Below are 11,207 nucleotides of genomic sequence, written 5' to 3'. Positions count from 1 at the left end.
TTAAGTCATTTTCTGTTAACAACTGATACTATATAACTCAATTTAGTTAGAACTATTACAAGGCTGTAGTTTATTTATTTTACATTGATTGCTCTTTCCAAAGCCTGTTTGTCTAATTTCCCTTGGTTTGTTTCAGTCTCAAGTAGCTCAGATTTCAAACTGAAGAATAAATGGAAGGAAGCAAACAAAAAAAAAAATACAATTCCTCTCATCCGATGATGCCTGTATAAGAATGAGGAAAGAGTTCATCCTTCTAAGGACCTATGATAGGACAACAAAAAAAGAATTTATTCTTCTATGTCTTCTTTATCTTTGCGATGTAACTTAAATGTTGTAAAACACATTATACTGCTCAGATACTTTTATGTTTTATCAGTTTTGCACATTTTTACACTATCAAGACATAAGATAACCAGTTTGATTTACAGCATGAGAAGTTATCCACTTCCTTGGAAGCAGCATGATCAATAGATCTTACTTCTGGTTGCTCACTACCTGTAATGGTTTCTGTACTACTTATCACATTCTATTTAGTATTTTAAAAAGACTGCTGGCTAAACTCAAAGCTCATTCCTAGAAGTTTATGTTAAGTATTTCACAAGTTTTATTCCCTTAATTGTTAATATAACATTTGCTATAATGCTAATGTTATTACCATTTTAGTGTTGGGAAAAATTGTAATTAAAGGCAGTAAGTGCATGGCCTAAAGACACACACAGTGAGGAAGGAAATGAGTCAAAGTTTCCGAAACTCTTCCAGCAATACACAAAAGGTAGATAAAATCTCTCCATTCTATGACACTCTCAATTCAATATTCATATTGTCCAAGAAATAATAGCATACTAAATATTGCCCATGGTGATTGTTTTCTGTCACATTTGTCTTCACCACAGATTGTGTTGGTGACATTGGGTTATCATGAACAGAACTGAGCTTATACATTGAGGTCCAAAGAGAGGCAAATTTCTTCTGTCCCACAATTCCAGTATCCTTTTTAAAAAGTACTAAAACTTTTCAATATAATCACCTACTGTCTTATAAGTATCCAAAAATAAAAAATCATAAATAATAACTCCAAAATGCTTTAAAATTGGAGATGCTAAAACATGCCCCTTTGAAGTAAATTTTCTTCTACTTTTAACGTTATTCTGAAAGCCTTTGCTGGTTTGTCATACCTATAATCCTAACTACTTGGGATATCTACTCAGGAGCCTGAGATCTGTGGATAAAAGTTGGAAGCAAATCAGGGCAAAATAAATTCATGAGATTATTTTTCAAAAATTTTAATGAACCTGCAAAGGGCCAAGAATGTAGATATAGTTCATTTAGTAGCTCACCAATCTAGAGAGAAAAGGCCTATCAAGACCTTGAAGCCCTGATTTCAAACTCTGAGCACGACAACCCACATGCAAATGCTTGAGCACATGCGTGCATTCACACACATATTTATTCAAAATACCTTCATATCGGAGTTTTTCATGAATTTCTTTGCTAACGATATTATATGAGTAAAATAAAGGAAATAAACTCTTCCATCTCAGAACATTTTTTACTTTCTTATTGCAAAAATACTGTACAGAGGGGTAACACTTACATGAGCAATGTAATGAGTACATTTCCTAACAAGTATTGTTACCTCCTCCTTTATTGTTTCCCTACCATCCCTTCCCTCCACCTCCACAAGTCCATTAACCTCCTCCCTTTCCCCACCTCAATTGTAAAGTTCACTTTACAACATAGTGTCTTGTGCATTTCATTGTTACAATGGGTCAACCTGTATCCCTATTTAAGGATTTTGTTTTTTCCTTCCCCTCAGAAAATTAGAGGAAAATATATACAAGAAGAAGGCGCACAAACTTCCAATACAGTGAAAACAGGTGTTATAGCATGGGGGAGGAACATATAAAGAAACAAAAACAAAAACAACACACTGCACGTTATAAGTACGTGAGAAACGATATCAAGAAAAAAAAAACCACTTGTGTCCCTAACTTGGGGTTCATTTCCCTTAACATAATCTTTTTTTTTTTTTTTAGCTTTTTTTTGTTTGTTTTGGTCGGTCGTGGGGCTTGAACTCTGGGCCTGGGCGCTGATCCTCAGCTCTTCAGCTCAAGGCTAGCGCTCTACCACTTGAGCTACAGTGCCACTTCTGGTTTCCTGGTGGTTTATTTTAGATAGGAGTCTCATGGTCTCTCCTGCCCGGGCTGGCTTTGAACCACGATCCTCAGGTCTCAGCCTCTTGAGTAGCTAGGATTACAGCCGTGAGCCACCAGCGCCCGGCCCTTAACATAAACTTATCTGGTCATATACACATAACTTTTGACCTTTTCTGCTTATCACAGACATATATTAGTTATTGAAAATTAGAGAAACCATGGGACCTATGTTTCTTTGGACTTGGCTTACTTCACTTAATAATTTTTTTTCCAAGTCTTTCCATTTCCTAACAAATTGGGCGATGGAATGCTTCAGGAATTTGCCTGTCATCCTTGGGCAGGGGCCATGCTAATCTTCTCTGTATCATTCCAATGTTAGTATATGTGATGCTGAATTGAGCACAGAATATTTTTATATATAAATTGTAATTGATTTTTTAAACTAGACAAATAAAAAAAAAGTAAGTTTAAAAGAATTGTTGTGAAATTTGAGAACCATGTACTTCTTAGATAAGTACACATTTAAGAATAAAGTCAAGATTTACATGTCAAAAACAAAATAAATCCAGATATTTGTTGTTCAAGAGATGTGTAGGAGGAGGAAATCAATTATTCTATGCAAAGGACCTGTCATTATGAACACTGCAGCAAGTGTTAAGGTTTGCTAAAAGTTTTAATGTTTTAAATATATTTACTTTTGGATATTTGCTTATATATGCCAAAACTGGGACTGTATGACAGGTCATAATACTTTTCTATAAAGTATTTAAGATTTATGGTAGCAGATAAGTACTACTAAGTATGTACATTTCAGAGTTTATAGAAACTTTACTAATGAGAAGTTGCAAAGTCTTTGTGTAAAGCAGAATAAAGAGTTGACTATGTTAACTACACAGTTTCTATTAAAACTGTAGGCCTTCCTTACTTTATATGTTAGTGAGGAACAAATGATGATATAAGCCATATACAAATTATGAGATGAACTATAAATGGTAATCTTAGTGGGTGACTTTAAACACTACTCATAGTCTATAAAATTCTTGTTGAACATCATAATCTTAGCCAGTGTTAAATGTAAAGAAATATGACAATAATCAAATCTAATTTGTAGTACACTTCAAATACTGAAAACACTGGTAATTGTTTTGTTTTTTATTTTATTATTCGTTAATATTTAATTATTGGTTTTCTTTATTTGTAGCATTGTTTTCCTTGTTGTAATATAATAGAACTTTTTGTAAGTTGTCATTAGGAGATACTTTGAGAAGGTTACTGGGATGGCCACACCGTTTTTTATAGGTGCATGTGAATTTATAAAGAGGAAAATTAAGAACAAAATATATATTTAAAAAATGATTAAGTAGAGTCTGATTCAGGAGTGTTGATAAATGTCCACACCTAAAATATTAGCCCTAGGCTGAAGCAGAGTTATTACAGAGTTGAGGTCACAAAAGTGAGACACTGTGTTTTGTTTTGTGTTTTATTTTTATTTTGTTGGTCATGGGGTTGGAACTCTGGGGCCTGAGTGCTGTCCCTCAGCTCAAGGCTAGTGATACTACTTGAGCCACAGCACCACTTCCATCTTTTTCTGCTGTTATGATTCTGAGAAATCAAACCCAAGGCCTCATGCATGCAAGGCAGGCACTCTACCATTGAGCCACCTTCCCAGTACCTGAAAGACTGGGTTTTAAAAAATCATCTAAAAACATTTGCTTTTTGCTTTGGATTATATAATGAAATATATGAGTATTTTTGATGTTTTTGTGCATTGTCATACTTCTAAATTTATACTAACTTTACCCACTTTATCCTTGTCAAAGTCATGAAATATCTGTGGGAGTTTGCTTATGTGAAGATTGTTTTTGCATTTATAATTTCTTCTGAGTTATTTTTATTTTTTATCAAAATAACTTTATATTTCATGTTGATGCGTATTTACTCAGAGAAAGGGATATAGAGGATTTAGTTTACCAAGTGAACATTAAAATTAGAGCTCAACAATAAGACAAGATGTAAACATAAAGGGGATCCAAATAGGGAAAGAAGAAATAAAACTCTCCCTCTTTGCACATGACATGATCTTGTATTTAAAGAATCCCATAGACTCCACTACCAAATTACTCAAGCTGATTCAAAACTTTGGCAAAGTAACAAGATATAAAATTAACCCCCCAAAATCAATGGCTTTTCTGTATGCCAACAATGAGAAAAGTGTGGCTGAATTTAGGAAAGTAACTCCATTTGCAATAGCCCCTCAAAAAATAAAATACCTAGAATTAACTTAACTAAAGAAGTGAAGGACCTCTATGATGAAAACTTTAAAATCTTGAAAAAGGAAATCAAAACAGAACTTAGAAAATGGCAAAACCTCCCATGCTCCTGGATTGGAAAGATCAACATCGTGAAAATGGCAATACTTCCCAAGGCTATCTACAAATTCAATGCAATACCTATCAAAATTCCAACCTCATTCTTCAAGGAAAAAGAAGAGCCAATCCAAAAATTCATATGGAACAATAAAAGACCCGAATAGCAAAAACGCTCCTCAATGGAAAGAACACTGCTGGTGGAATATCAATACCAAATTTCAAACCCTACTATAAAGCCATAGTAATCAAAACAGCTTGGTACTGGCATAAGAACAGACCTTAGGACCAATGGAATAGAATTGAAAACCCAGAAATGAACCTACAGACCTATAGCCAACTAATCTTCGATAAGGGAGCTAAAATAATAGAATGGAAGAAAGACAGCCTCTTCAGTAAATGGTGCTGGCAAAATTCGTTAACTACTTGTAGAAGACTAAAACTAGATCCTTATATATCACACTGCACCAGAATCAACTCCAAATCGATCAAAGACCTCGGAGTCAAAGCAGACACTCTGAAAACCTTACAGGATGGAATAGGAGAAACCCTAGGCCTCCTTGGCTCAGGCCGAAGTTTTCTTAATAGAGACCCGGAAACACAACAAATCAAAGAAAGGTTGGACAAATGGGATTGCATGAAGTTCCAGAGCTTCTGCATGGCAAAGGGCATAACTAGCCAGATCAACAGAAAGCCCACGGATTGGGAGAAGATCTTTACTAGCCATACAACAGACAAGGGTCTCATATCTAAAATATACTTGGAACTCAAAAAATTAAATCCCCCAACAATAAATCCTCAAAGAAACAACTGCCCAATAAATAAGTGGGCTAAAGACTTGAAGAGAAACTTCTCTGAAGAAAGAAGGATGGCCAATAGACACATGAAGAAATGCTCAACCTCCCTAGCCATAAAAGAAATGCAAATCAAAACAACATTGAAATACCACCTCACCCCAGTTAGATTGGCTATAATCAAGAACTCTAACAACAACAGATGCTTGAGTGGATGTGGACAGAAGGGAACCTTACTTCATTGTTGGTGGGAGTGTAAACTTGTTCAACCACTTTGGAAAGTAGTATGGAGGTTCCTCAAAAGACTCCACATAGAATTCCCCTATGACCCAGCAATCCCACTTTTGGGCATTTAACCAAGTGTTCACAAACAAGACCACACTAAAGCTACCAGCACAACTATGTTTATTGCAGCATTATTTACCGTAGCTAAGATATGGAACCAACCCTGATGCCCCTCAGTAGATAAATGGATCAAGAAAATGTGGTATATATACACAATGGAATTCTATGCCTCGATCAGAAAGAATGACATTTCCCCATTTGTTAGGAAATGGAAAGGCTTGGAAAAAATTATATTAAGTGAAGCAAGCCAAGCCCAAAGAAACTTAGGTCCCATGATTTCCCTTATTTGCAATATCTAGTATATGTATGAGTCAAGCAGGAAAGATCAGATAATGTAATGTTAGGAAAATGAACCCTTAGATATGTATTTAAATATTTTTTTCTTTCATGCATTTGTTTCTAACTCATTTATAAGATTATTTCTTTGTAACTTTGTATGTCCCTCCCCCACAGTATAACCCCTGCTTTCCCTATATTTGATGTCGGTATAATTTGTGGAGGAGATGGGGAAAAACTCGTCGTTTAAGGATACAGGTAGACCCAATGCAACTATGAGCAGTACAAGTTGTCATGTCAAAAACGAACTTTACAAATTTGGTGCGGGGGGGGGATTGGGTTGGGGGGTAAGGGGAGGCTGGGAAGGGATGTGAAGGGTAAACAAAGGAGGAGGCTGCAATGCTTCATAAGAAATGTACTCATTATCTTGCCCATGTAATTGTAACCCCTCTGTACAGTATGTTCACAAAAAATAAAAATAAAAATTTAAAAAAATAAAATAAAATAAAATTAGAGCTCAAAAATAAAAATCAGCTTCTGAAACTAAGGTTCAATGCCTTGCATCCTTGGATCAGCTAGAGGATCAATCCAGGCTTCAGACTTAAAGTGGGCAGCTGAGGGAGTATAGTGGGTAGGACTTTTTGAGTTCCCCTTTCAGGATATAAGATTTAAAACACACACATGCAAGCACATATTCATAACAAGTTTTTGTTTGGAGAAGTGCACATTATGGAGCTCCATAATGAAAATCATACATTATTTAATAGTGTTCTCAGACCTTTGTCAACATTCTCCCAATGGATTATCAGAAGCAGGTCCTTAGATCATTTTTCTTGGGTTCCTTAGGCCTAGAATTCTTATTCCCCATTTCAGCAGGTCTGTTGTGATTTCAGTTTTTGGTGCACGTAATCCTCCCTTTTGTAAGTTTCTTGTGCACCCTTCTCATATTTAACTCTCCCGTTACTGGAGATTTCTCAACAATGGATTCCTCCAGCTCGCCCATTTTTATTCTTGGGCCAGAGAATGAAAACACACATCGAGACTCAACTTCTCTTTGTGCTTAAGACACACTCAGCCCAGAAAAATCCCCAACCAACCAGGTAGTATGCTCTAGTCCAATTTTTCCTCTCATGGGTGATGCATGACATTACTTTTTATTGAGGTGCTTCCTTGGGCCCTTTCCTGAAATTGCTGATACACTTTCCATCCTTTACCACAACGGATGGTGTTTAACCCAACCTGGAGCTATTTCAACAACTCAGGATATGTCTTCTCCTGAGGGTCTCCCTACATCCCCCTTGCATAACATGGATCCTGGACTAGTCCCCACATTGTTGGGAATACTCCCCTACTGTAACCCAATATCCCAAGAAGGACCACCAATTTGAAAGGAACTTAGCATGGCAATGTTTAGTTCTGTTAAAAAGCATGTTATTGACAGAAAGCAACCACTATGAGTAGGAAGTCTGCCCAGGTTATACCCCTAATGAGTTACTACTTCTGGTATTGATCACAAGTTGTGTTCACAATCTTGCTCCATTGGCTCTTTTGAAGCTCAGCTGGTTATTTTGAAAGGGGTTAACAATATCAGAGCAATCCACTAAACCAGGACACCCAGGCCAGAAATTGTTAGAAAATTCTTACTCAGCTTGTGCTTTATGAGTTAAACTATTCCTCAAGTCCCTAGAACGATTTTAGTAACAGGATATACTTTAGTTATATAGCTTTTTGGAAGATGATTATGCTTATTCAATACTTTCCCTTATTTCCATCATTTTCAGAGAAAAAGAATATTCTAACTCCTACACAGTCCATTCCCAGACAGAATTTATTATAAGCAGCTCCCTTTTTGGAATGGAGGCTTATGAGCTTCCAGGTGAAAACACCTTATTTGCATATTGCCTTGGTTCCCTTAGGAAACTTGCCTCAGCAAGTGGTTATGAAACCAACAGCTATGTGTGGCTGCTTCATTATAAAGAACCTGTCTGTACTTGTGTTCCTACTGCTAATAGAAAGAGGAAAGACTGCTCTCTGGAAGCACGTAGCTATGGATTTAAGCACACTTACTGAACTCTGAGCACAGAGCACAGATTGAGCTGCAGGATTTTAAGAGCCATAGATGAATCAGTCAGATACCAGCTGATTGGCTGACCACAGGGCACACTTTTGATGCCACATTTCTGAGGTAAAGCAGTTCTAAGCTGCCAAGACACTATGGTAAGAAGAAGCCTGAGGGGGAATTCTTGGTGGGAAGGAGAAGGTGAAAGTTTGGATTTAGGTTTTAGAAAATGCAAGCCACTTTCTGAATTGCTTGAGGCTGCGAGCAGATCATCATATTTTCTAGCTCTCTAGATGTAGAGTATGAGAACACTTCCCACATATCACACTCAATCCCTCCTGCCTAGCAGTCTTCAATTCCCTCTTATAGCAGTCAAGCAATTTTTAAGAAAGCAAAATTCAGCGAACCTGATTAGCTTGTGAAGAAAACATATCCTCTGGCTTTAGAATAGATCAATTTCTATCTCAGAATAAGAGGAAGAAAAGAAACCACATTCTACAGAATGTAACACCTTAAACATGCTAGTTTGCTGCATGAACTTTTCATTAGATTCATACAAGAAAAAAAAGAAATCTGAGAATTTCTGGAGCCTTTGTTAGCCTAATATCAAGTTCTTGTTGTTTTTTATTTGTTGGTTTGTTTTGTTTTTTCCTAATACTTCAGAGATTCTAGTTAGAAGAATTGAAAAAATACAGATATTAGCCTGGTTCAGATTAATCTGAAACCACAGCAACTAAGTTATCAAATTCTAAATCTAGTCTCAAAGCTGAAAGTCAAGGCTTCCCTCCCCGCAACATCTTCAGAATAGCAGTATTGTCTAAGTCTCGGGTTTGTTTTCTTTAAAGAATTAGAGAGCAGAACAGTTTTTAAAGCAGTTTTTCTTCAAAGCGAAAAGAGAGCAGTGCAACAGTCTCTTCCTCAAAGCAAAAACAAAGCAGTGAAACAGACTCCCCAGCGAAAAGAAGGACATAGTGTCTCATAATTGGTTTCCTAGTCTTAGAGCATGAGTATGGAATTTTTCCTTCTTGGATGCCCCATCTCAGAGCACAAGCACAGAAAACACTTTTGATTGGATGGGAAGTAGAGGGACACTCCCTAGACCATAGTCAGAAAAAGCCATGTGTTAGCACCTAAAGCTTCATGTGAAAAGGGTGTGTAATATTTCCTGCATCATTCATCCTCACCATGTTGGAGCCAGTTCCAACCATTACCTTTTATCCATAACTACCCAGATATAGTGATTTAACTCCCTCTGAGTGTCACATAAGCACTTGTTACTCACAGGGCACTGTACATTGTAATGTCCCACCAACACTATGTTGACAGAGAAATTAGATTTCTAAATTGCTGTTTTGAAGAAGCAAAGCCCTCTGACTTAAACTTGCACACTTAACTTAAAATTTATTGTCGTTTTTCAATTCTATTAGCATTACCTACTTAAATAAGTGTATTTTTCATTTTGATATATCCACATAGGCATACAATGTACCATGATTATGCTTAACCCCTTCATAATTCTCTCCAAAGTTTTATTAATCATTTTAAGAATACAACATAGTAGTAATAAGTACATTTACAATATTGTACAATCTCAATATCCACACTCTTTACATCCTCCAAGATTCAAATTCTTTATTCATTAAAACAATTTTCCACCTCTCCTCTGCTTCAAGGTATACATCAAGTATGATTTTGCTTCCTGTCTCTATCAATTAGACTGTTCTATGTAACTACTGATATAAGTAGAATCATGTAATACTTGATCTTTTTATGACTGGCTTATTTCACTTAGCAGTGTTCCAAAATTTCATCCATAATATAGCATATGTCACAACATAATTCTTTTTTTTTTTTTTTTTTTTTTTTTGGGTCTGGTCGTGGGGCCCGAACTCTGGGCCTGGGCGCTGTCCCTCAGCTCTTCATCTCAAGGCTAGCACTCTACCACTTGAGCCACAGCGCCACTTCCGGCTTTTTTCTTTTTGCTTATGTGGTGCTGAGGAATCGAACCTAGAGCCTCACGCATGCAAGGCAAGCGCTCTACCACTGAGCCACCTTCCCAGCCCCATAATTCTTTTTAAAGTTGAAATAATATGCCACTGTATGTTTAAACCACATTTGCTTTAGCTATTCATTTGTTGATGGCCACTGGATTGCCTCCATGTTTTGAGTATTGTACAAAATGACTATGAGTGCACAAGATCTCTTCCAGACCTTGCTTTTAGATGTTTAAAGTATATGCCCAGAAATGGAATCACTGGATCACATGAAAACTCTCTTTTCTTTCTTTTTTTTAAAATTTTTTTGTCATGGGTCTTGAACTCAGGGCCAAGTCACTGTCCCTGAACTTTCCCTCAAGGCTAGAGTACTACCACTTTAAAACACAGATCCACTTCCAGTTTTCTGCCCAGGCTGGCTATGAACCGTGATCCTTGGATTTCAGCCTCCTGTCCTGAGTGGTTAGGATTACAGGTATGAATAATCCTGTTTTCAATTGTTTGAAAAGATGCCATTCTGTTTCCCATAGAACGGTTCCAATTTTACCACACTTTTGGCAGTATTGTTACTTTATTTTTTGTAATTATCCTACCTAATTCATATGAAGTGGTAATTTTCTTCATTATTTTGACTTACACTTTCGTGGTGATTAGTGATGTTAAACACCTTCTTCGTGGGCTTGTTAACACTTTGTCTTCTCTGGAGAAACATCTGAGTTCTTTGCACATTGTAAAGTCAGGTTGTGTGTCGTTGCAATGATGTTTTTTATATATTCTTGATGTGAACCACTTATGAAATATATACGTGCAATAACTTTATCCCATTCTGTGTTGCTTTTTTGGACACTGTTGATTGCAACCTTTGGTGCATTCTGATTTATGTTTTCCTATAATGAATGACCCTTCATTGATGTCAGTTTCCAGTATGTCTTCTGGTCCTGTAACTACGAACCATCATATTGATTTGGACTCCTGCTATGGTAACAGTGAAGTAAAGCTACATAATTTTGCTCTGGTCACCTACCTACTGCCACTTTTGTATCTCTCTCCATTATCTTTTTGTAAAGGCCTTGGGGCATATCCACAACTTATTTGGTCCTTAAAAACCTGTAGAATTACAGGCCTTAAATTTAGTTTTAATGGAAATATGTGACGTCAAATTTCTTTTTTTTCCTCTTTGCACATTTTTGAATGTAAGAATACTGTTCAAAGGGGTT

The 11,207-nt window shown here is 36.5% G+C and overlaps 1 pseudogene; it reads right to left on the bottom strand.

Annotated features, from left to right (window-relative positions):
• Positions 1-2,446: 2,446 nt before the first annotated feature.
• Positions 2,447-2,559, bottom strand: LOC122100639 (annotated as a pseudogene).
• Positions 2,560-11,207: the final 8,648 nt, after the last annotated feature.

Source organism: Dipodomys spectabilis, unplaced genomic scaffold (assembly GCF_019054845.1).
Source record: "Dipodomys spectabilis isolate Male_0828 unplaced genomic scaffold, ASM1905484v1 ptg000591l, whole genome shotgun sequence".
NCBI lineage: Eukaryota > Metazoa > Chordata > Mammalia > Rodentia > Heteromyidae > Dipodomys > Dipodomys spectabilis.
The sequence above is the reverse complement of the archived record's forward strand: the minus strand, read 5'-3'. Positions and strand labels throughout refer to the sequence as shown.